At 55.3% G+C, this 18,421-nt stretch overlaps 46 non-coding genes and 5 pseudogenes across 46 annotated transcripts; all 51 read right to left on the bottom strand.

The window, feature by feature from the left end:
- Positions 1 to 169: 169 nt before the first annotated feature.
- LOC148099467 (U2 spliceosomal RNA) lies at positions 170 to 360 on the bottom strand. The gene has a single exon (XR_015720609.1). It is a non-coding gene; the product is annotated as a U2 spliceosomal RNA (small nuclear RNA).
- Positions 361 to 545: 185 nt separating this feature from the next.
- Positions 546 to 658, bottom strand: LOC148099466 (U5 spliceosomal RNA). Its single transcript, XR_015720467.1, has one exon. It is a non-coding gene; the product is annotated as a U5 spliceosomal RNA (small nuclear RNA).
- Positions 659 to 901: 243 nt separating this feature from the next.
- LOC148099465 (U2 spliceosomal RNA) lies at positions 902 to 1,092 on the bottom strand. Its single transcript, XR_015720648.1, has one exon. It is a non-coding gene; the product is annotated as a U2 spliceosomal RNA (small nuclear RNA).
- Positions 1,093 to 1,277: 185 nt separating this feature from the next.
- On the bottom strand, positions 1,278 to 1,390 carry LOC148099464 (U5 spliceosomal RNA). The gene has a single exon (XR_015720504.1). It is a non-coding gene; the product is annotated as a U5 spliceosomal RNA (small nuclear RNA).
- A 243-nt stretch (positions 1,391 to 1,633) lies between these two features.
- Positions 1,634 to 1,824, bottom strand: LOC148099463 (U2 spliceosomal RNA). The gene has a single exon (XR_015720647.1). It is a non-coding gene; the product is annotated as a U2 spliceosomal RNA (small nuclear RNA).
- Positions 1,825 to 2,009: 185 nt separating this feature from the next.
- Positions 2,010 to 2,122, bottom strand: LOC148099462 (U5 spliceosomal RNA). Its single transcript, XR_015720503.1, has one exon. It is a non-coding gene; the product is annotated as a U5 spliceosomal RNA (small nuclear RNA).
- Positions 2,123 to 2,351: 229 nt separating this feature from the next.
- Positions 2,352 to 2,542, bottom strand: LOC148099461 (U2 spliceosomal RNA). Its single transcript, XR_015720608.1, has one exon. It is a non-coding gene; the product is annotated as a U2 spliceosomal RNA (small nuclear RNA).
- Positions 2,543 to 2,727: 185 nt separating this feature from the next.
- On the bottom strand, positions 2,728 to 2,840 carry LOC148099460 (U5 spliceosomal RNA). Its single transcript, XR_015720486.1, has one exon. It is a non-coding gene; the product is annotated as a U5 spliceosomal RNA (small nuclear RNA).
- A 229-nt stretch (positions 2,841 to 3,069) lies between these two features.
- Positions 3,070 to 3,260, bottom strand: LOC148099459 (U2 spliceosomal RNA). The gene has a single exon (XR_015720144.1). It is a non-coding gene; the product is annotated as a U2 spliceosomal RNA (small nuclear RNA).
- A 194-nt stretch (positions 3,261 to 3,454) lies between these two features.
- On the bottom strand, positions 3,455 to 3,560 carry LOC148099458 (U5 spliceosomal RNA; annotated as a pseudogene).
- Positions 3,561 to 3,789: 229 nt separating this feature from the next.
- LOC148099457 (U2 spliceosomal RNA) lies at positions 3,790 to 3,980 on the bottom strand. The gene has a single exon (XR_015720641.1). It is a non-coding gene; the product is annotated as a U2 spliceosomal RNA (small nuclear RNA).
- Positions 3,981 to 4,165: 185 nt separating this feature from the next.
- LOC148099456 (U5 spliceosomal RNA) lies at positions 4,166 to 4,278 on the bottom strand. Its single transcript, XR_015720359.1, has one exon. It is a non-coding gene; the product is annotated as a U5 spliceosomal RNA (small nuclear RNA).
- Positions 4,279 to 4,507: 229 nt separating this feature from the next.
- Positions 4,508 to 4,698, bottom strand: LOC148099455 (U2 spliceosomal RNA). The gene has a single exon (XR_015720673.1). It is a non-coding gene; the product is annotated as a U2 spliceosomal RNA (small nuclear RNA).
- A 185-nt stretch (positions 4,699 to 4,883) lies between these two features.
- On the bottom strand, positions 4,884 to 4,989 carry LOC148099454 (U5 spliceosomal RNA; annotated as a pseudogene).
- A 229-nt stretch (positions 4,990 to 5,218) lies between these two features.
- Positions 5,219 to 5,409, bottom strand: LOC148099453 (U2 spliceosomal RNA). Its single transcript, XR_015720164.1, has one exon. It is a non-coding gene; the product is annotated as a U2 spliceosomal RNA (small nuclear RNA).
- Positions 5,410 to 5,594: 185 nt separating this feature from the next.
- On the bottom strand, positions 5,595 to 5,707 carry LOC148099452 (U5 spliceosomal RNA). Its single transcript, XR_015720358.1, has one exon. It is a non-coding gene; the product is annotated as a U5 spliceosomal RNA (small nuclear RNA).
- Positions 5,708 to 5,936: 229 nt separating this feature from the next.
- LOC148099451 (U2 spliceosomal RNA) lies at positions 5,937 to 6,127 on the bottom strand. Its single transcript, XR_015720090.1, has one exon. It is a non-coding gene; the product is annotated as a U2 spliceosomal RNA (small nuclear RNA).
- A 172-nt stretch (positions 6,128 to 6,299) lies between these two features.
- On the bottom strand, positions 6,300 to 6,412 carry LOC148099450 (U5 spliceosomal RNA). Its single transcript, XR_015720357.1, has one exon. It is a non-coding gene; the product is annotated as a U5 spliceosomal RNA (small nuclear RNA).
- A 229-nt stretch (positions 6,413 to 6,641) lies between these two features.
- Positions 6,642 to 6,832, bottom strand: LOC148099449 (U2 spliceosomal RNA). The gene has a single exon (XR_015720083.1). It is a non-coding gene; the product is annotated as a U2 spliceosomal RNA (small nuclear RNA).
- Positions 6,833 to 7,017: 185 nt separating this feature from the next.
- Positions 7,018 to 7,130, bottom strand: LOC148099448 (U5 spliceosomal RNA). Its single transcript, XR_015720356.1, has one exon. It is a non-coding gene; the product is annotated as a U5 spliceosomal RNA (small nuclear RNA).
- Positions 7,131 to 7,373: 243 nt separating this feature from the next.
- On the bottom strand, positions 7,374 to 7,564 carry LOC148099447 (U2 spliceosomal RNA). The gene has a single exon (XR_015720106.1). It is a non-coding gene; the product is annotated as a U2 spliceosomal RNA (small nuclear RNA).
- A 194-nt stretch (positions 7,565 to 7,758) lies between these two features.
- Positions 7,759 to 7,871, bottom strand: LOC148099446 (U5 spliceosomal RNA). Its single transcript, XR_015720355.1, has one exon. It is a non-coding gene; the product is annotated as a U5 spliceosomal RNA (small nuclear RNA).
- Positions 7,872 to 8,100: 229 nt separating this feature from the next.
- On the bottom strand, positions 8,101 to 8,291 carry LOC148099445 (U2 spliceosomal RNA). The gene has a single exon (XR_015720640.1). It is a non-coding gene; the product is annotated as a U2 spliceosomal RNA (small nuclear RNA).
- A 185-nt stretch (positions 8,292 to 8,476) lies between these two features.
- LOC148099444 (U5 spliceosomal RNA) lies at positions 8,477 to 8,589 on the bottom strand. Its single transcript, XR_015720425.1, has one exon. It is a non-coding gene; the product is annotated as a U5 spliceosomal RNA (small nuclear RNA).
- Positions 8,590 to 8,818: 229 nt separating this feature from the next.
- LOC148099443 (U2 spliceosomal RNA) lies at positions 8,819 to 9,009 on the bottom strand. The gene has a single exon (XR_015720669.1). It is a non-coding gene; the product is annotated as a U2 spliceosomal RNA (small nuclear RNA).
- A 185-nt stretch (positions 9,010 to 9,194) lies between these two features.
- Positions 9,195 to 9,300, bottom strand: LOC148099442 (U5 spliceosomal RNA; annotated as a pseudogene).
- Positions 9,301 to 9,529: 229 nt separating this feature from the next.
- On the bottom strand, positions 9,530 to 9,720 carry LOC148099441 (U2 spliceosomal RNA). Its single transcript, XR_015720082.1, has one exon. It is a non-coding gene; the product is annotated as a U2 spliceosomal RNA (small nuclear RNA).
- Positions 9,721 to 9,905: 185 nt separating this feature from the next.
- LOC148099440 (U5 spliceosomal RNA) lies at positions 9,906 to 10,018 on the bottom strand. The gene has a single exon (XR_015720354.1). It is a non-coding gene; the product is annotated as a U5 spliceosomal RNA (small nuclear RNA).
- A 228-nt stretch (positions 10,019 to 10,246) lies between these two features.
- Positions 10,247 to 10,437, bottom strand: LOC148099439 (U2 spliceosomal RNA). Its single transcript, XR_015720179.1, has one exon. It is a non-coding gene; the product is annotated as a U2 spliceosomal RNA (small nuclear RNA).
- Positions 10,438 to 10,622: 185 nt separating this feature from the next.
- LOC148099438 (U5 spliceosomal RNA) lies at positions 10,623 to 10,735 on the bottom strand. The gene has a single exon (XR_015720423.1). It is a non-coding gene; the product is annotated as a U5 spliceosomal RNA (small nuclear RNA).
- Positions 10,736 to 10,964: 229 nt separating this feature from the next.
- LOC148099437 (U2 spliceosomal RNA) lies at positions 10,965 to 11,155 on the bottom strand. The gene has a single exon (XR_015720607.1). It is a non-coding gene; the product is annotated as a U2 spliceosomal RNA (small nuclear RNA).
- Positions 11,156 to 11,340: 185 nt separating this feature from the next.
- On the bottom strand, positions 11,341 to 11,446 carry LOC148099436 (U5 spliceosomal RNA; annotated as a pseudogene).
- A 229-nt stretch (positions 11,447 to 11,675) lies between these two features.
- On the bottom strand, positions 11,676 to 11,866 carry LOC148099435 (U2 spliceosomal RNA). Its single transcript, XR_015720081.1, has one exon. It is a non-coding gene; the product is annotated as a U2 spliceosomal RNA (small nuclear RNA).
- Positions 11,867 to 12,051: 185 nt separating this feature from the next.
- On the bottom strand, positions 12,052 to 12,164 carry LOC148099434 (U5 spliceosomal RNA). The gene has a single exon (XR_015720353.1). It is a non-coding gene; the product is annotated as a U5 spliceosomal RNA (small nuclear RNA).
- Positions 12,165 to 12,393: 229 nt separating this feature from the next.
- LOC148099433 (U2 spliceosomal RNA) lies at positions 12,394 to 12,584 on the bottom strand. The gene has a single exon (XR_015720129.1). It is a non-coding gene; the product is annotated as a U2 spliceosomal RNA (small nuclear RNA).
- Positions 12,585 to 12,769: 185 nt separating this feature from the next.
- Positions 12,770 to 12,882, bottom strand: LOC148099432 (U5 spliceosomal RNA). The gene has a single exon (XR_015720352.1). It is a non-coding gene; the product is annotated as a U5 spliceosomal RNA (small nuclear RNA).
- A 229-nt stretch (positions 12,883 to 13,111) lies between these two features.
- LOC148099431 (U2 spliceosomal RNA) lies at positions 13,112 to 13,302 on the bottom strand. Its single transcript, XR_015720089.1, has one exon. It is a non-coding gene; the product is annotated as a U2 spliceosomal RNA (small nuclear RNA).
- A 185-nt stretch (positions 13,303 to 13,487) lies between these two features.
- On the bottom strand, positions 13,488 to 13,600 carry LOC148099430 (U5 spliceosomal RNA). Its single transcript, XR_015720351.1, has one exon. It is a non-coding gene; the product is annotated as a U5 spliceosomal RNA (small nuclear RNA).
- A 229-nt stretch (positions 13,601 to 13,829) lies between these two features.
- LOC148099429 (U2 spliceosomal RNA) lies at positions 13,830 to 14,020 on the bottom strand. Its single transcript, XR_015720135.1, has one exon. It is a non-coding gene; the product is annotated as a U2 spliceosomal RNA (small nuclear RNA).
- A 185-nt stretch (positions 14,021 to 14,205) lies between these two features.
- Positions 14,206 to 14,318, bottom strand: LOC148099428 (U5 spliceosomal RNA). Its single transcript, XR_015720350.1, has one exon. It is a non-coding gene; the product is annotated as a U5 spliceosomal RNA (small nuclear RNA).
- Positions 14,319 to 14,561: 243 nt separating this feature from the next.
- Positions 14,562 to 14,752, bottom strand: LOC148099427 (U2 spliceosomal RNA). The gene has a single exon (XR_015720105.1). It is a non-coding gene; the product is annotated as a U2 spliceosomal RNA (small nuclear RNA).
- Positions 14,753 to 14,946: 194 nt separating this feature from the next.
- On the bottom strand, positions 14,947 to 15,059 carry LOC148099426 (U5 spliceosomal RNA). The gene has a single exon (XR_015720349.1). It is a non-coding gene; the product is annotated as a U5 spliceosomal RNA (small nuclear RNA).
- A 229-nt stretch (positions 15,060 to 15,288) lies between these two features.
- LOC148099425 (U2 spliceosomal RNA) lies at positions 15,289 to 15,479 on the bottom strand. The gene has a single exon (XR_015720625.1). It is a non-coding gene; the product is annotated as a U2 spliceosomal RNA (small nuclear RNA).
- A 185-nt stretch (positions 15,480 to 15,664) lies between these two features.
- Positions 15,665 to 15,777, bottom strand: LOC148099424 (U5 spliceosomal RNA). The gene has a single exon (XR_015720422.1). It is a non-coding gene; the product is annotated as a U5 spliceosomal RNA (small nuclear RNA).
- A 229-nt stretch (positions 15,778 to 16,006) lies between these two features.
- Positions 16,007 to 16,197, bottom strand: LOC148099423 (U2 spliceosomal RNA). The gene has a single exon (XR_015720606.1). It is a non-coding gene; the product is annotated as a U2 spliceosomal RNA (small nuclear RNA).
- A 185-nt stretch (positions 16,198 to 16,382) lies between these two features.
- LOC148099422 (U5 spliceosomal RNA) lies at positions 16,383 to 16,495 on the bottom strand. The gene has a single exon (XR_015720509.1). It is a non-coding gene; the product is annotated as a U5 spliceosomal RNA (small nuclear RNA).
- Positions 16,496 to 16,724: 229 nt separating this feature from the next.
- On the bottom strand, positions 16,725 to 16,915 carry LOC148099421 (U2 spliceosomal RNA). Its single transcript, XR_015720051.1, has one exon. It is a non-coding gene; the product is annotated as a U2 spliceosomal RNA (small nuclear RNA).
- Positions 16,916 to 17,107: 192 nt separating this feature from the next.
- Positions 17,108 to 17,220, bottom strand: LOC148099420 (U5 spliceosomal RNA). The gene has a single exon (XR_015720528.1). It is a non-coding gene; the product is annotated as a U5 spliceosomal RNA (small nuclear RNA).
- Positions 17,221 to 17,405: 185 nt separating this feature from the next.
- LOC148099419 (U2 spliceosomal RNA) lies at positions 17,406 to 17,579 on the bottom strand (annotated as a pseudogene).
- Positions 17,580 to 17,748: 169 nt separating this feature from the next.
- On the bottom strand, positions 17,749 to 17,861 carry LOC148099418 (U5 spliceosomal RNA). The gene has a single exon (XR_015720348.1). It is a non-coding gene; the product is annotated as a U5 spliceosomal RNA (small nuclear RNA).
- Positions 17,862 to 18,103: 242 nt separating this feature from the next.
- Positions 18,104 to 18,294, bottom strand: LOC148099417 (U2 spliceosomal RNA). Its single transcript, XR_015720200.1, has one exon. It is a non-coding gene; the product is annotated as a U2 spliceosomal RNA (small nuclear RNA).
- Between the last annotated feature and the right edge of the window lie 127 nt (positions 18,295 to 18,421).

The following is an 18,421-nucleotide window of genomic DNA, read 5'->3' as shown; positions in this document are numbered from 1 at the left end:
CTTGGCTGAAGGGGCAGATCTTAGGCCCCGCCTTCTCTGCTCCAGAGTTCGACTGTGACTGGAGAGGGGTGACTGGAGAGGAGCACGTTCGCAGCTTCAGGCTGCTTTCTGGCTCTTGGCTTGCCAGACCTTACTTTGTTTGGCTTTCTTGCTTTTGCACAAAGTCAGCAAAGGGGGCACCGTTCCCGGAGGCGCTGCAATACCGGGTCGATGCGTGGAGCGAACGGAGCGAGCCCCTTATTCGGCTCCCTGTTCTAAAAATGCGTTTAATACGTTGCCCCCGAATCGGGGGCGTATCAGATATTAAACTGATAAGAACAGATACTACACTTGATCTTAGCCAAAAGGCCGAGAAGCGATGGCCTCCTGCAGGTTCCTGGCTGAGCCGCCTTCTCGGGACACTTCTCGCTTGTGACGGTGCGCTCTTTCACTTGGCTCACAGGGAGGGCTCCGCTTCAAATCTCCGCCCACCCACAGTAGCTCACAGGCCTGCGGAGCTCCCTGGAACTGCGCGCTTTCTTCTATTGAACAACGAGGAGAGGGCCCAGCCAGAAGGCAGACCCTGCCAAAAATAGGTGCAACTCCTTAGCCTCACTCTCCACGGAAGTCTTTAGTAAAAGGCGAAAGACTTGTACGTTTTGAAGAGAAGCTAGAGTGTGTGTTTCTTTGGCCTCGCAGGAAGCCGCAGTGACTCCTCGTCCCGGCTTCCGGCGTCACGGTAGGCCCTGTTTGCTTGGCTGAAGGGGCAGATCTTAGGCCCCGCCTTCTCTGCTCCAGAGTTCGACTGTGACTGGAGAGGGGTGACTGGAGAGGAGCACGTTCGCAGCTTCAGGCTGCTTTCTGGCTCTTGGCTTGCCAGACCTTACTTTGTTTGGCTTTCTTGCTTTTGCACAAAGTCAGCAAAGGGGGCACCGTTCCCGGAGGCGCTGCAATACCGGGTCGATGCGTGGAGCGAACGGAGCGAGCCCCTTATTCGGCTCCCTGTTCTAAAAATGCGTTTAATACGTTGCCCCCGAATCAGGGGCATATCAGATATTAAACTGATAAGAACAGATACTACACTTGATCTTAGCCAAAAGGCCGAGAAGCGATGGCCTCCTGCAGGTTCCTGGCTGAGCCGCCTTCTCGGGACACTTCTCGCTTGTGACGGTGCGCTCTTTCACTTGGCTCACAGGGAGGGCTCCGCTTCAAATCTCCGCCCACCCACAGTAGCTCACAGGCCTGCGGAGCTCCCTGGAACTGCGCGCTTTCTTCTATTGAACAACGAGGAGGGGGCCCAGCCAGAAGGCAGACCCTGCCAAAAATAGGTGCAACTCCTTAGCCTCACTCTCCACGGAAGTCTTTAGCAAAAGGCGAAAGACTTGTACGTTTTGAAGAGAAGCCAGAGTGTGTGTTTCTTTGGCCTCGCAGGAAGCCGCAGTGACTCCTCGTCCCGGCTTCCGGCGTCACGGTAGGCCCTGTTTGCTTGGCTGAAGGGGCAGATCTTAGGCCCCGCCTTCTCTGCTCCAGAGTTCGACTGTGACTGGAGAGGGGTGACTGGAGAGGAGCACGTTCGCAGCTTCAGGCTGCTTTCTGGCTCTTGGCTTGCCAGACCTTACTTTGTTTGGCTTTCTTGCTTTTGCACAAAGTCAGCAAAGGGGGCACCGTTCCCGGAGGCGCTGCAATACCGGGTCGATGCGTGGAGCGAACGGAGCGAGCCCCTTATTCGGCTCCCTGTTCTAAAAATGCGTTTAATACGTTGCCCCCGAATCAGGGGCATATCAGATATTAAACTGATAAGAACAGATACTACACTTGATCTTAGCCAAAAGGCCGAGAAGCGATGGCCTCCTGCAGGTTCCTGGCTGAGCCGCCTTCTCGGGACACTTCTCGCTTGTGACGGTGCGCTCTTTCACTTGGCTCACAGGGAGGGCTCCGCTTCAAATCTCCGCCCACCCACAGTAGCTCACAGGCCTGCGGAGCTCCCTGGAACTGCGCGCTTTCTTCTATTGAACAACGAGGAGGGGGCCCAGCCAGAAGGCAGACCCTGCCAAAAATAGGTGCAACTCCTTAGCCTCACTCTCCACGGAAGTCTTTAGCAAAAGGCGAAAGACTTGTACGTTTTGAAGAGAAGCCAGAGTGTGTGTTTCTTTGGCCTCGCAGGAAGCCGCAGTGACTCCTGGTCCCGGCTTCCGGCGTCACGGTAGGCCCTGTTTGCTTGGCTGAAGGGGCAGATCTTAGGCCCCGCCTTCTCTGCTCCAGAGTTCGACTGTGACTGGAGAGGAGCACGTTCGCGGCTTCAGGCTGCTTTCTGGCTCTTGGCTTGGCAGACCTTACTTTGTTTGGCTTTCTTGCTTTTGCACAAAGTCAGCAAAGGGGGCACCGTTCCCGGAGGCGCTGCAATACCGGGTCGATGCGTGGAGCGAACGGAGCGAGCCCCTTATTCGGCTCCCTGTTCTAAAAATGCGTTTAATACGTTGCCCCCGAATCGGGGGCGTATCAGATATTAAACTGATAAGAACAGATACTACACTTGATCTTAGCCAAAAGGCCGAGAAGCGATGGCCTCCTGCAGGTTCCTGGCTGAGCCGCCTTCTCGGGACACTTCTCGCTTGTGACGGTGCGCTCTTTCACTTGGCTCACAGGGAGGGCTCCGCTTCAAATCTCCGCCCACCCACAGTAGCTCACAGGCCTGCGGAGCTCCCTAGAACTGCGCGCTTTCTTCTATTGAACAACGAGGAGAGGGCCCAGCCAGAAGGCAGACTCTGCCAAAAATAGGTGCAACTCCTTAGCCTCACTCTCCACGGAAGTCTTTAGTAAAAGGCGAAAAACTTGTACGTTTTGAAGAGAAGCTAGAGTGTGTGTTTCTTTGGCCTCGCAGGAAGCCGCAGTGACTCCTCGTCCCGGCTTCCGGCGTCACGGTAGGCCCTGTTTGCTTGGCTGAAGGGGCAGATCTTAGGCCCCGCCTTCTCTGCTCCAGAGTTCGACTGTGACTGGAGAGGAGCACGTTCGCGGCTTCAGGCTGCTTTCTGGCTCTTGGCTTGGCAGACCTTACTTTGTTTGGCTTTCTTGCTTTTGCACAAAGTCAGCAAAGGGGGCACCGTTCCCGGAGGCGCTGCAATACCGGGTCGATGCGTGGAGCGAACGGAGCGAGCCCCTTATTCGGCTCCCTGTTCTAAAAATGCGTTTAATACGTTGCCCCCGAATCGGGGGCGTATCAGATATTAAACTGATAAGAACAGACACTACACTTGACCTTAGCCAAAAGGCCGAGAAGCGATGGCCTCCTGCAGGTTCCTGGCTGAGCCGCCTTCTCGGGACACTTCTCGCTTGTGACGGTGCGCTCTTTCACTTGGCTCACAGGGAGGGCTCCGCTTCAAATCTCCGCCCACCCACAGTAGCTCACAGGCCTGCAGAGCTCGCTGGAACTGCGTGCTTTCTTCTATTTCTTCTTTTGAACAACGAGGAGAGGGCCCAGCCAGAAGGCAGACCCTGCCAAAAATAGGTGCAACTCCTTAGCCTCACTCTCCACGGAAGTAAAAGGCGAAAGACTTGTACGTTTTGAAGAGAAGCCAGAGTGTGTGTTTCTTTGGCCTCGCAGGAAGCCGCAGTGACTCCTCGTCCCGGCTTCCGGCGTCACGGTAGGCCCTGTTTGCTTGGCTGAAGGGGCAGATCTTAGGCCCCGCCTTCTCTGCTCCAGAGTTCGACTGTGACTGGAGAGGAGCACGTTCGCGGCTTCAGGCTGCTTTCTGGCTCTTGGCTTGGCAGACCTTACTTTGTTTGGCTTTCTTGCTTTTGCACAAAGTCAGCAAAGGGGGCACCGTTCCCGGAGGCGCTGCAATACCAGGTCGATGCGTGGAGCGAACGGAGCGAGCCCCTTATTCGGCTCCCTGTTCTAAAAATGCGTTTAATACGTTGCCCCCGAATCGGGGGCGTATCAGATATTAAACTGATAAGAACAGATACTACACTTGATCTTAGCCAAAAGGCCGAGAAGCGATGGCCTCCTGCAGGTTCCTGGCTGAGCCGCCTTCTCGGGACACTTCTCGCTTGTGACGGTGCGCTCTTTTACTTGGCTCACAGGGAGGGCTCCGCTTCAAATCTCCGCCCACCCACAGTAGCTCACAGGCCTGCGGAGCTCCCTGGAACTGCGCGCTTTCTTCTATTGAACAACGAGGAGAGGGCCCAGCCAGAAGGCAGACCCTGCCAAAAATAGGTGCAACTCCTTAGCCTCACTCTCCACGGAAGTCTTTAGTAAAAGGCGAAAGACTTGTACGTTTTGAAGAGAAGCCAGAGTGTGTGTTTCTTTGGCCTCGCAGGAAGCCGCAGTGACTCCTCGTCCCGGCTTCCGGCGTCACGGTAGGCCCTGTTTGCTTGGCTGAAGGGGCAGATCTTAGGCCCCGCCTTCTCTGCTCCAGAGTTCGACTGTGACTGGAGAGGAGCACGTTCGCGGCTTCAGGCTGCTTTCTGGCTCTTGGCTTGGCAGACCTTACTTTGTTTGGCTTTCTTGCTTTTGCACAAAGTCAGCAAAGGGGGCACCGTTCACGGAGGCGCTGCAATACCGGGTCGATGCGTGGAGCGAACGGAGCGAGCCCCTTATTCGGCTCCCTGTTCTAAAAATGCGTTTAATACGTTGCCCCCGAATCGGGGGCGTATCAGATATTAAACTGATAAGAACAGATACTACACTTGATCTTAGCCAAAAGGCCGAGAAGCGATGGCCTCCTGCAGGTTCCTGGCTGAGCCGCCTTCTCGGGACACTTCTCGCTTGTGACGGTGCGCTCTTTCACTTGGCTCACAGGGTGGGCTCCGCTTCAAATCTCCGCCCACCCACAGTAGCTCACAGGCCTGCGGAGCTCCCTGGAACTGCGCGCTTTCTTCTATTGAACAACGAGGAGGGGGCCCAGCCAGAAGGCAGACCCTGCCAAAAATAGGTGCAACTCCTTAGCCTCACTCTCCACGGAAGTAAAAGGCGAAAGACTTGTACGTTTTGAAGAGAAGCCAGAGTGTGTGTTTCTTTGGCCTCGCAGGAAGCCGCAGTGACTCCTCGTCCCGGCTTCCGGCGTCACGGTAGGCCCTGTTTGCTTGGCTGAAGGGGCAGATCTTAGGCCCCGCCTTCTCTGCTCCAGAGTTCGACTGTGACTGGAGAGGAGCACGTTCGCGGCTTCAGGCTGCTTTCTGGCTCTTGGCTTGGCAGACCTTACTTTGTTTGGCTTTCTTGCTTTTGCACAAAGTCAGCAAAGGGGGCACCGTTCCCGGAGGCGCTGCAATACCGGGTCGATGCGAGGAGCCAACGGAGCGAGCCCCTTATTCGGATCTCTGTTCTAAAAATGCGTTTAATACGTTGCCCCCGAATCGGGGGCGTATCAGATATTAAACTGATAAGAACAGATATTACACTTGATCTTAGCCAAAAGACCGAGAAGCGATGGCCTCCTGCAGGTTCCTGGCTGAGCCGCCTTCTCGGGACACTTCTCGCTTGTGACGGTGCGCTCTTTTACTTGGCTCACAGGGAGGGCTCCGCTTCAAATCTCCGCCCACCCACAGTAGCTCACAGGCCTGCGGAGCTCCCTGGAACTGCGCGCTTTCTTCTATTGAACAACGAGGAGAGGGCCCAGCCAGAAGGCAGACCCTGCCAAAAATAGGTGCAACTCCTTAGCCTCACTCTCCACGGAAGTCTTTAGTAAAAGGCGAAAGACTTGTACGTTTTGAAGAGAAGCCAGAGTGTGTGTTTCTTTGGCCTCGTAGGAAGCCGCAGTGACTCCTCGTCCCGGCTTCCGGCGTCACGGTAGGCCCTGTTTGCTTGGCTGAAGGGGCAGATCTTAGGCTCCGCCTTCTCTGCTCCAGAGTTCGACTGTGACTGGAGAGGAGCACGTTCGCGGCTTCAGGCTGCTTTCTGGCTCTTGGCTTGGCAGACCTTACTTTGTTTGGCTTTCTTGCTTTTGCACAAAGTTAGCAAAGGGGGCACTGTTCCCGGAGGCGCTGCAATACCGGGTCGATGCGTGGAGCGAACGGAGCGAGCCACTTATTTGGCTCCCTGTTCTAAAAATGCGTTTAATACGTTGCCCCCGAATCGGGGGCGTATCAGATATTAAACTGATAAGAACAGATACTACACTTGATCTTAGCCAAAAGGCCGAGAAGCGATGGCCTCCTGCAGGTTCCTGGCTGAGCCGCCTTCTCGGGACACTTCTCGCTTGTGACGGTGCGCTCTTTCACTTGGCTCACAGGGAGGACTCCGCCCACCCACAGTAGCTCACAGGCCTGCGGAGCTCCCTGGAACTGAGCGCGTTCTTCTATTGAACAACGAGGAGAGGGCCCAGCCAGAAGGCAGACCCTGCCAAAAATAGGTGCAACTCCTTAGCCTCACTCTCCACGGAAGTCTTTAGTAAAAGGCGAAAGACTTGTACGTTTTGAAGAGAAGCCAGAGTGTGTGTTTCTTTGGCCTCGCAGGAAGCCGCAGTGACTCCTCGTCCCGGCTTCCGGCGTCACGGTAGGCCCTGTTTGCTTGGCTGAAGGGGCAGATCTTAGGCTCCGCCTTCTCTGCTCCAGAGTTCGACTGTGACTGGAGAGGAGCACGTTCGCGGCTTCAGGCTGCTTTCTGGCTCTTGGCTTGGCAGACCTTACTTTGTTTGGCTTTCTTGCTTTTGCAAAAAGTCAGCAAAGGGGGCACCGTTCCCGGAGGCGCTGCAATACCGGGTCGATGCGTGGAGCGAACGGAGCGAGCCCTTTATTCGGCTCCCTGTTCTAAAAATGCCTTTAACACGTTGCCCCCGAATCGGGGGCGTATCAGATATTAAACTGATAAGAACAGATACTACACTTGATCTTAGCCAAAAGGCCGAGAAGCGATGGCCTCCTGCAGGTTCCTGGCTGAGCCGCCTTCTCGGGACACTTCTCGCTTGTGACGGTGCGCTCTTTCACTTGGCTCACAGGGTGGGCTCCGCTTCAAATCTCCGCCCACCCACAGTAGCTCACAGGCCTGCGGAGCTCCCTGGAACTGCGCGCTTTCTTCTATTGAACAACGAGGAGAGGGCCCAGCCAGAAGGCAGACCCTGCCAAAAATAGGTGCAACTCCTTAGCCTCACTCTCCACGGAAGTCTTTAGTAAAAGGCGAAAGACTTGTACGTTTTGAAGAGAAGCCAGAGTGTGTGTTTCTTTGGCCTCGCAGGAAGCCGCAGTGACTCCTCGTCCCGGCTTCCGGCGTCACGGTAGGCCCTGTTTGCTTGGCTGAAGGGGCAGATCTTAGGCCCCGCCTTCTCTGCTCCAGAGTTCGACTGTGACTGGAGAGGGGTGACTGGAGAGGAGCACGTTCGCGGCTTCAGCCTGCTTTCTGGCTCTTGGCTTGGCAGACCTTACTTTGTTTGGCTTTCTTGCTTTTGCACAAAGTCAGCAAAGGGGGCACCGTTCCCGGAGGCGCTGCAATACCGGGTCGATGCGTGGAGCGAATGGAGCGAGCCCCTTATTCGGCTCCATGTTCTAAAAATGCGTTTAATACGTTGCCCCCGAATCGGGGGCGTATCAGATATTAAACTGATAAGAACAAATGCTACACTTGATCTTAGCCAAAAGGCCGAGAAGCGATGGCCTCCTGCAGGTTCCTGGCTGAGCCGCCTTCTCGGGACACTTCTCGCTTGTGACGGTGCGCTCTATCACTTGGCTCACAGGGAGGGCTCTGCTTCAAATCTCCGCCCACCCACAGTAGCTCAGAGCCCTGCGGAGCTCTCTTGAACTGCGCGCTATCTTCTATTTCTTCTTTTGAACAACGAGGAGAGGGCCCAGCCAGAAGGCAGACCCTGCCAAAAATAGGTGCAACTCCTTAGCCTCACTCTCCACGGAAGTCTTTAGTAAAAGGCGAAAGACTTGTACGTTTTGAAGAGAAGCCAGAGTGTGTGTTTCTTTGGCCTCGCAGGAAGCCGCAGTGACTCCTGGTCCCGGCTTCCGGCGTCACGGTAGACCCTGTTTGCTTGGCTGAAGGGGCAGATCTTAGGCCCCGCCTTCTCTGCTCCAGAGTTCGACTGTGACTGGAGAGGAGCACGTTCGCGGCTTCAGGCTGCTTTCTGGCTCTTGGCTTGGCAGACCTTACTTTGTTTGGCTTTCTTGCTTTTGCACAAAGTCAGCAAAGGGGGCACCGTTCCCGGAGGCGCTGCAATACCAGGTCGATGCGTGGAGCGAACGGAGCGAGCCCCTTATTCGGCTCCCTGTTCTAAAAATGCGTTTAATACGTTGCCCCCGAATCGGGGGCGTATCAGATATTAAACTGATAAGAACAGATACTACACTTGATCTTAGCCAAAAGGCCGAGAAGCGATGGCCTCCTGCAGGTTCCTGGCTGAGCCGCCTTCTCGGGACACTTCTCGCTTGTGACGGTGCGCTCTTTCACTTGGCTCACAGGGAGGGCTCCGCTTCAAATCTCCGCCCACCCACAGTAGCTCACAGGCCTGCGGAGCTCCCTAGAACTGCGCGCTTTCTTCTATTGAACAACGAGGAGAGGGCCCAGCCAGAAGGCAGACTCTGCCAAAAATAGGTGCAACTCCTTAGCCTCACTCTCCACGGAAGTCTTTAGTAAAAGGCGAAAGACTTGTACGTTTTGAAGAGAAGCTAGAGTGTGTGTTTCTTTGGCCTCGCAGGAAGCCGCAGTGACTCCTCGTCCCGGCTTCCGGCGTCACGGTAGGCCCTGTTTGCTTGGCTGAAGGGGCAGATCTTAGGCCCCGCCTTCTCTGCTCCAGAGTTCGACTGTGACTGGAGAGGAGCACGTTCGCGGCTTCAGGCTGCTTTCTGGCTCTTGGCTTGGCAGACCTTACTTTGTTTGGCTTTCTTGCTTTTGCACAAAGTCAGCAAAGGGGGCACCGTTCACGGAGGCGCTGCAATACCGGGTCGATGCGTGGAGCGAACGGAGCGAGCCCCTTATTCGGCTCCCTGTTCTAAAAATGCATTTAATACGTTGCCCCCGAATCGGGGGCGTATCAGATATTAAACTGATAAGAACAGATACTACACTTGATCTTAGCCAAAAGGCCGAGAAGCGATGGCCTCCTGCAGGTTCCTGGCTGAGCCGCCTTCTCGGGACACTTCTCGCTTGTGACGGTGCGCTCTTTCACTTGGCTCACAGGGTGGGCTCCGCTTCAAATCTCCGCCCACCCACAGTAGCTCACAGGCCTGCGGAGCTCCCTGGAACTGCGCGCTTTCTTCTATTGAACAACGAGGAGGGGGCCCAGCCAGAAGGCAGACCCTGCCAAAAATAGGTGCAACTCCTTAGCCTCACTCTCCACGGAAGTAAAAGGCGAAAGACTTGTACGTTTTGAAGAGAAGCCAGAGTGTGTGTTTCTTTGGCCTCGCAGGAAGCCGCAGTGACTCCTCGTCCCGGCTTCCGGCGTCACGGTAGGCCCTGTTTGCTTGGCTGAAGGGGCAGATCTTAGGCCCCGCCTTCTCTGCTCCAGAGTTCGACTGTGACTGGAGAGGAGCACGTTCGCGGCTTCAGGCTGCTTTCTGGCTCTTGGCTTGGCAGACCTTACTTTGTTTGGCTTTCTTGCTTTTGCACAAAGTCAGCAAAGGGGGCACCGTTCCCGGAGGCGCTGCAATACCGGGTCGATGCGAGGAGCCAACGGAGCGAGCCCCTTATTCGGCTCTCTGTTCTAAAAATGCGTTTAATACGTTGCCCCCGAATCGGGGGCGTATCAGATATTAAACTGATAAGAACAGATATTACACTTGATCTTAGCCAAAAGGCCGAGAAGCGATGGCCTCCTGCAGGTTCCTGGCTGAGCCGCCTTCTCGGGACACTTCTCGCTTGTGACGGTGCGCTCTTTCACTTGGCTCACAGGGAGGGCTCCGCTTCAAATCTCCGCCCACCCACAGTAGCTCACAGGCCTGCGGAGCTCCCTGGAACTGCGCGCTTTCTTCTATTGAACAACGAGGAGAGGGCCCAGCCAGAAGGCAGACCCTGCCAAAAATAGGTGCAACTCCTTAGCCTCACTCTCCACGGAAGTCTTTAGTAAAAGGCGAAAGACTTGTACGTTTTGAAGAGAAGCCAGAGTGTGTGTTTCTTTGGCCTCGTAGGAAGCCGCAGTGACTCCTCGTCCCGGCTTCCGGCGTCACGGTAGGCCCTGTTTGCTTGGCTGAAGGGGCAGATCTTAGGCTCCGCCTTCTCTGCTCCAGAGTTCGACTGTGACTGGAGAGGAGCACGTTCGCGGCTTCAGGCTGCTTTCTGGCTCTTGGCTTGGCAGACTTACTTTGTTTGGCTTTCTTGCTTTTGCACAAAGTCAGCAAAGGGGGCACCGTTCCCGGAGGCGCTGCAATAACGGGTGGATGCGTGGACCGAACGGAGCGAGCCCCTTATTCGGCTCCCTGTTCTAAAAATGCGTTTAATACGTTGCCCCCGAATCGGGGGCGTATCAGATATTAAACTGATAAGAACAGATACTACACTTGATCTTAGCCAAAAGGCCGAGAAGCGATGGCCTCCTGCAGGTTCCTGGCTGAGCCGCCTTCTCGGGACACTTCTCGCTTGTGACGGTGCGCTCTTTCACTTGGCTCACAGGGAGGGCTCCGCTTCAAATCTCCGCCCACCCACAGTAGCTCACAGGCCTGCGGAGCTCCCTAGAACTGCGCGCTTTCTTCTATTGAACAACGAGGAGAGGGCCCAGCCAGAAGGCAGACTCTGCCAAAAATAGGTGCAACTCCTTAGCCTCACTCTCCACGGAAGTCTTTAGTAAAAGGCGAAAGACTTGTACGTTTTGAAGAGAAGCTAGAGTGTGTGTTTCTTTGGCCTCGCAGGAAGCCGCAGTGACTCCTCGTCCCGGCTTCCGGCGTCACGGTAGGCCCTGTTTGCTTGGCTGAAGGGGCAGATCTTAGGCCCCGCCTTCTCTGCTCCAGAGTTCGACTGTGACTGGAGAGGAGCACGTTCGCGGCTTCAGGCTGCTTTCTGGCTCTTGGCTTGGCAGACCTTACTTTGTTTGGCTTTCTTGCTTTTGCACAAAGTCAGCAAAGGGGGCACCGTTCCCGGAGGCGCTGCAATACCGGGTCGATGCGTGGAGCGAACGGAGCGAGCCCCTTATTCGGCTCCCTGTTCTAAAAATGCGTTTAATACGTTGCCCCCGAATCGGGGGCGTATCAGATATTAAACTGATAAGAACAGATACTACACTTGATCTTAGCCAAAAGGCCGAGAAGCGATGGCCTCCTGCAGGTTCCTGGCTGAGCCGCCTTCTCGGGACACTTCTCGCTTGTGACGGTGCGCTCTTTCACTTGGCTCACAGGGTGGGCTCCGCTTCAAATCTCCGCCCACCCACAGTAGCTCACAGGCCTGCGGAGCTCCCTGGAACTGCGCGCTTTCTTCTATTGAACAACGAGGAGGGGGCCCAGCCAGAAGGCAGACCCTGCCAAAAATAGGTGCAACTCCTTAGCCTCACTCTCCACGGAAGTAAAAGGCGAAAGACTTGTACGTTTTGAAGAGAAGCCAGAGTGTGTGTTTCTTTGGCCTCGCAGGAAGCCGCAGTGACTCCTCGTCCCGGCTTCCGGCGTCACGGTAGGCCCTGTTTGCTTGGCTGAAGGGGCAGATCTTAGGCCCCGCCTTCTCTGCTCCAGAGTTCGACTGTGACTGGAGAGGAGCACGTTCGCGGCTTCAGGCTGCTTTCTGGCTCTTGGCTTGGCAGACCTTACTTTGTTTGGCTTTCTTGCTTTTGCACAAAGTCAGCAAAGGGGGCACCGTTCCCGGAGGCGCTGCAATACCGGGTCGATGCGAGGAGCCAACGGAGCGAGCCCCTTATTCGGCTCTCTGTTCTAAAAATGCGTTTAATACGTTGCCCCCGAATCGGGGGCGTATCAGATATTAAACTGATAAGAACAGATATTACACTTGATCTTAGCCAAAAGGCCGAGAAGCGATGGCCTCCTGCAGGTTCCTGGCTGAGCCGCCTTCTCGGGACACTTCTCGCTTGTGACGGTGCGCTCTTTCACTTGGCTCACAGGGAGGGCTCCGCTTCAAATCTCCGCCCACCCACAGTAGCTCACAGGCCTGCGGAGCTCCCTGGAACTGCGCGCTTTCTTCTATTGAACAACGAGGAGAGGGCCCAGCCAGAAGGCAGACCCTGCCAAAAATAGGTGCAACTCCTTAGCCTCACTCTCCACGGAAGTCTTTAGTAAAAGGCGAAAGACTTGTACGTTTTGAAGAGAAGCCAGAGTGTGTGTTTCTTTGGCCTCGTAGGAAGCCGCAGTGACTCCTCGTCCCGGCTTCCGGCGTCACGGTAGGCCCTGTTTGCTTGGCTGAAGGGGCAGATCTTAGGCTCCGCCTTCTCTGCTCCAGAGTTCGACTGTGACTGGAGAGGAGCACGTTCGCGGCTTCAGGCTGCTTTCTGGCTCTTGGCTTGGCAGACCTTACTTTGTTTGGCTTTCTTGCTTTTGCACAAAGTCAGCAAAGGGGGCACCGTTCCCGGAGGCGCTGCAATACCGGGTTGATGCGTGGAGCGAACGGAGCGAGCCCCTTATTCGGGTCCCTGTTCTAAAAATGCGTTTAATACGTTGCCCCCGAATCGGGGGCGTATCAGATATTAAACTGATAAGAACAGATACTACACTTGATCTTAGCCAAAAGGCCGAGAAGCGATGGCCTCCTGCAGGTTCCTGGCTGAGCCGCCTTCTCGGGACACTTCTCGCTTGTGACGGTGCGCTCTTTCACTTGGCTCACAGGGAGGGCTCCGCTTCAAATCGCCGCCCACCCACAGTAGCTCAAAGGCCTGCAGAGCTCCCTGGAACTGCGCGCTTTCTTCTATTGAACAACGAGGAGAGGGCCCAGCCAGAAGGCAGACCCTGCCAAAAATAGGTGCAACTCCTTAGCCTCACTCTCCACGGAAGTCTTTAGTAAAAGGCGAAAGACTTGTACGTTTTGAAGAGAAGCCAGAGTGTGTGTTTCTTTGGCCTCGCAGGAAGCCGCAGTGACTCCTCGTCCCGGCTTCCGGCGTCACGGTAGTCCCTGTTTGCTTGGCTGAAGGGGCAGATCTTAGGCTCCGCCTTCTCTGCTCCAGAGTTCGACTGTGTCTGGAGAGGAGCACGTTCGCGGCTTCAGGCTGCTTTCTGGCTCTTGGCTTGGCAGACCTTACTTTGTTTGGCTTTCTTGCTTTTGCACAAAGTTAGCAAAGGGGGCACTGTTCCCGGAGGCGCTGCAATACCGGGTCGATGCGTGGAGCGAACGGAGCGAGCCACTTATTTGGCTCCCTGTTCTAAAAATGCGTTTAATACGTTGCCCCCGAATCGGGGGCGTATCAGATATTAAACTGATAAGAACAGATACTACACTTGATCTTAGCCAAAAGGCCGAGAAGCGATGGCCTCCTGCAGGTTCCTGGCTTAGCCGCCTTCTCGGGACACTTCTCGCTTGTGACGGTGCGCTCTTTCACTTGGCTCACAGGGAGGACTCCGCTTCAAATCTCCGCCCACCCACAGTAGCTCACAGGCCTGCGGAGCTCCCTGGAACTGAGCGCGTTCTTCTATTGAACAACGAGGAGAGGGCCCAGCCAGAAGGCAGACCCTGCCAAAAATAGGTGCAACTCCTTAGCCTCACTCTCCACGGAAGTCTTTAGTAAAAGGCGAAAGACTTGTACGTTTTGAAGAGAAGCCAGAGTGTGTGTTTCTTTGGCCTCGCAGGAAGCCGCAGTGACTCCTCGTCCCGGCTTCCGGCGTCACGGTAGGCCCTGTTTGCTTGGCTGAAGGGGCAGATCTTAGGCTCCGCCTTCTCTGCTCCAGAGTTCGACTGTGACTGGAGAGGAGCACGTTCGCGGCTTCAGGCTGCTTTCTGGCTCTTGGCTTGGCAGACCTTACTTTGTTTGGCTTTCTTGCTTTTGCAAAAAGTCAGCAAAGGGGGCACCGTTCCCGGAGGCGCTGCAATACCCGGTCGATGCGTGGAGCGAACGGAGCGAGCCCTTTATTCGGCTCCCTGTTCTAAAAATGCCTTTAACACGTTGCCCCCGAATCGGGGGCGTATCAGATATTAAACTGATAAGAACAGATACTACACTTGATCTTAGCCAAAAGGCCGAGAAGCGATGGCCTCCTGCAGGTTCCTGGCTGAGCCGCCTTCTCGGGACACTTCTCGCTTGTGACGGTGCGCTCTTTCACTTGGCTCACAGGGTGGGCTCCGCTTCAAATCTCCGCCCACCCACAGTAGCTCACAGGCCTGCGGAGCTCCCTGGAACTGCGCGCTTTCTTCTATTGAACAACGAGGAGAGGGCCCAGCCAGAAGGCAGACCCTGCCAAAAATAGGTGCAACTCCTTAGCCTCACTCTCCACGGAAGTCTTTAGTAAAAGGCGAAAGACTTGTACGTTTTGAAGAGAAGCCAGAGTGTGTGTTTCTTTGGCCTCGCAGGAAGCCGCAGTGACTCCTCGTCCCGGCTTCCGGCGTCACGGTAGGCCCTGTTTGCTTGGCTGAAGGGGCAGATCTTAGGCCCCGCCTTCTCTGCTCCAGAGTTCGACTGTGACTGGAGAGGGGTGACTGGAGAGGAGCACGTTCGCGGCTTCAGCCTGCTTTCTGGCTCTTGGCTTGGCAGACCTTACTTTGTTTGGCTTTCTTGCTTTTGCACAAAGTCAGCAAAGGGGGCACCGTTCCCGGAGGCGCTGCAATACCGGGTCGATGCGTGGAGCGAATGGAGCGAGCCCCTTATTCGGCTCCATGTTCTAAAAATGCGTTTAATACGTTGCCCCCGAATCGGGGGCGTATCAGATATTAAACTGATAAGAACAAATGCTACACTTGATCTTAGCCAAAAGGCCGAGAAGCGATGGCCTCCTGCAGGTTCCTGGCTGAGCCGCCTTCTCGGGACACTTCTCGCTTGTGACGGTGCGCTCTATCACTTGGCTCACAGGGAGGGCTCTGCTTCAAATCTCCGCCCACCCACAGTAGCTCAGAGCCCTGCGGAGCTCTCTTGAACTGCGCGCTATCTTCTATTTCTTCTTTTGAACAACGAGGAGAGGGCCCAGCCAGAAGGCAGACCCTGCCAAAAATAGGTGCAACTCCTTAGCCTCACTCTCCACGGAAGTCTTTAGTAAAAGGCGAAAGACTTGTACGTTTTGAAGAGAAGCCAGAGTGTGTGTTTCTTTGGCCTCGCAGGAAGCCGCAGTGACTCCTGGTCCCGGCTTCCGGCGTCACGGTAGACCCTGTTTGCTTGGCTGAAGGGGCAGATCTTAGGCCCCGCCTTCTCTGCTCCAGAGTTCGACTGTGACTGGAGAGGAGCACGTTCGCGGCTTCAGGCTGCTTTCTGGCTCTTGGCTTGGCAGACCTTACTTTGTTTGGCTTTCTTGCTTTTGCACAAAGTCAGCAAAGGGGGCACCGTTCCCGGAGGCGCTGCAATACCAGGTCGATGCGTGGAGCGAACGGAGCGAGCCCCTTATTCGGCTCCCTGTTCTAAAAATGCGTTTAATACGTTGCCCCCGAATCGGGGGCATATCAGATATTAAACTGATAAGAACAGATACTACACTTGATCTTAGCCAAAAGGCCGAGAAGCGATGGCCTCCTGCAGGTTCCTGGCTGAGCCGCCTTCTCGGGACACTTCTCGCTTGTGACGGTGCGCTCTTTCACTTGGCTCACAGGGAGGGCTCCGCTTCAAATCTCCGCCCACCCACAGTAGCTCACAGGCCTGCGGAGCTCCCTAGAACTGCGCGCTTTCTTCTATTGAACAACGAGGAGAGGGCCCAGCCAGAAGGCAGACTCTGCCAAAAATAGGTGCAACTCCTTAGCCTCACTCTCCACGGAAGTCTTTAGTAAAAGGCGAAAGACTTGTACGTTTTGAAGAGAAGCTAGAGTGTGTGTTTCTTTGGCCTCGCAGGAAGCCGCAGTGACTCCTCGTCCCGGCTTCCGGCGTCACGGTAGGCCCTGTTTGCTTGGCTGAAGGGGCAGATCTTAGGCCCCGCCTTCTCTGCTCCAGAGTTCGACTGTGACTGGAGAGGAGCACGTTCGCGGCTTCAGGCTGCTTTCTGGCTCTTGGCTTGGCAGACCTTACTTTGTTTGGCTTTCTTGCTTTTGCACAAAGTCAGCAAAGGGGGCACCGTTCCCGGAGGCGCTGCAATACCGGGTCGATGCGTGGAGCGAACGGAGCGAGCCCCTTATTCGGCTCCCTGTTCTAAAAATGCGTTTAATACGTTGCCCCCGAATCGGGGGCGTATCAGATATTAAACTGATAAGAACAGATACTACACTTGATCTTAGCCAAAAGGCCGAGAAGCGATGGCCTCCTGCAGGTTCCTGGCTGAGCCGCCTTCTCGGGACACTTCTCGCTTGTGACGGTGCGCTCTTTCACTTGGCTCACAGGGAGGGCTCCGCTTCAAATCTCCGCCCACCCACAGAAGCTCACAGGCCTGCGGAGCTCCCTGGAACTGCGCGCTTTCTTCTATTGAACAACGAGGAGAGGGCCCAGCCAGAAGGCAGACCCTGCCAAAAATAGGTGCAACTCCTTAGCCTCACTCTCCACGGAAGTCTTTAGTAAAAAGCGAAAGACTTGTACGTTTTGAAGAGAAGCCAGAGTGTGTGTTTCTTTGGCCTCGCAGGAAGCCGCAGTGACTCCTCGTCCCGGCTTCCGGCGTCACGGTAGGCCCTGTTTGCTTGGCTGAAGGGGCAGATCTTAGGCCCCGCCTTCTCTGCTCCAGAGTTCGAGTGTGACTGGAGAGGAGCACGTTCGCGGCTTCAGGCTGCTTTCTGGCTCTTGGCTTGGCAGACCTTACTTTGTTTGGCTTTCTTGCTTTTGCACAAAGTCAGCAAAGGGGGCACCGTTCCCGGAGGCGCTGCAATACCGGGTCGATGCGTGGAGTGAACGGAGCGAGCCCCTTATTCGGCTCCCTGTTCTAAAAATGCGTTTAATACGTTGCCCCCGCATCGGGGGCATATCAGATATTAAACTGATAAGAACAGATACTACACTTGATCTTAGCCAAAAGGCCGAGAAGCGATGGCCTCCTGCAGGTTCCTGGCTGAGCCGCCTTCTCGGGACACTTCTCGCTTGTGACGGTGCGCTCTTTCACTTGGCTCACAGGGAGGGCTCCGCTTCAAATCTCCGCCCACCCACAGTAGCTCACAGGCCTGCGGAGCTCCCTGGAACTGCGCGCTTTCTTCTATTGAACAACGAGGAGAGGGCTCAGCCAGAAGGCAGAAGGCAGACCCTGCCAAAAATAGGTGCAACTCCTTAGCCTCACTCTCCACGGAAGTCTTTAGTAAAAGGTGAAAGACTTGTACGTTTTGAAGAGAAGCCAGAGTGTGTGTTTCTTTGGCCTCGCAGGAAGCCGCAGTGACTCCTGGTCCCGGCTTCCGGCGTCACGGTAGGCCCTGTTTGCTTGGCTGAAGGGGCAGATCTTAGGCCCCGCCTTCTCTGCTCCAGAGTTCGACTGTGACTGGAGAGGAGCACGTTCGCGGCTTCAGGCTGCTTTCTGGCTCTTGGCTTGGCAGACCTTACTTTGTTTGGCTTTCTTGCTTTTGCACAAAGTGCGAGCCCCTTATTCGACTCCCTGTTCTAAAAATGCGTTTAATACGTTGCCCCCCAATCGGGGGCGTATCAGATATTAAACTGATAAGAACAGATACTACACTTGATCTTAGCCAAAAGGCCTCCTGCAGGTTCCTGGCTGAGCCGCCTTCTCGGGACACTTCTCGCTTGTGACGGTGCGCTCTTTCACTTGGCTCACAGGGAGGGCTCCGCTTCAAATCTCCGCCCACCCACAGTAGCTCACAGGCCTGCGGAGCTCCCTGGAACTGCGCACTTTCTTCTATTGAACAACGAGGAGAGGGCCCAGCCAGAAGGCAGACCCTGCCAAAAATAGGTGCAACTCCTTAGCCTCACTCTCCACGGAAGTCTTTAGTAAAAGGCGAAAGACTTGTACGTTTTGAAGAGAAGCCAGAGTGTGTGTTTCTTTGGCCTCGCAGGAAGCCGCAGTGACTCCTCGTCCCGGCTTCCGGCGTCACGGTAGGCCCTGTTTGCTTGGCTGAAGGGGCAGATCTTAGGCCGCGCCTTCTCTGCTCCAGAGTTCGACTGTGACCGGAGAGGGGTGACTGGAGAGGAGCACGTTCGCGGCTTCAGGCTGCTTTCTGGCTCTTGGCTTGCCAGACTTACTTTGTTTGGCTTTCTTGCTTTTGCACAAAGTCAGCAAAGGGGGCACCGTTCCCGGAGGCGCTGCAATAACGGGTGGATGCGTGGACCGAACGGAGCGAGCCCCTTATTCGGCTCCCTGTTCTAAAAATGCGTTTAATACGTTGCCCGCGAATCGGGGGCGTATCAGATATTAAACTGATAAGAACAGATACTACACTTGATCTTAGCCAAAAGGCCGAGAAGCGATGGCCTCCTGCAGGTTCCTGGCTGAGCCGCCTTCTCGGGACACTTCTCGCTTGTGACGGTGCGCTCTTTCACTTGGCTCACAGGGAGGGCTCCGCTTCAAATCTCCGCCCACCCACAGTAGCTCACAG

The sequence above is a fragment of the Neolamprologus brichardi genome, chromosome 14, assembly GCF_056152115.1.
Source record: "Neolamprologus brichardi isolate AB-2024 chromosome 14, ASM5615211v1, whole genome shotgun sequence".
In the NCBI taxonomy this organism is placed as follows: domain Eukaryota; kingdom Metazoa; phylum Chordata; class Actinopteri; order Cichliformes; family Cichlidae; genus Neolamprologus; species Neolamprologus brichardi.
The sequence above is the reverse complement of the archived record's forward strand: the minus strand, read 5'-3'. Positions and strand labels throughout refer to the sequence as shown.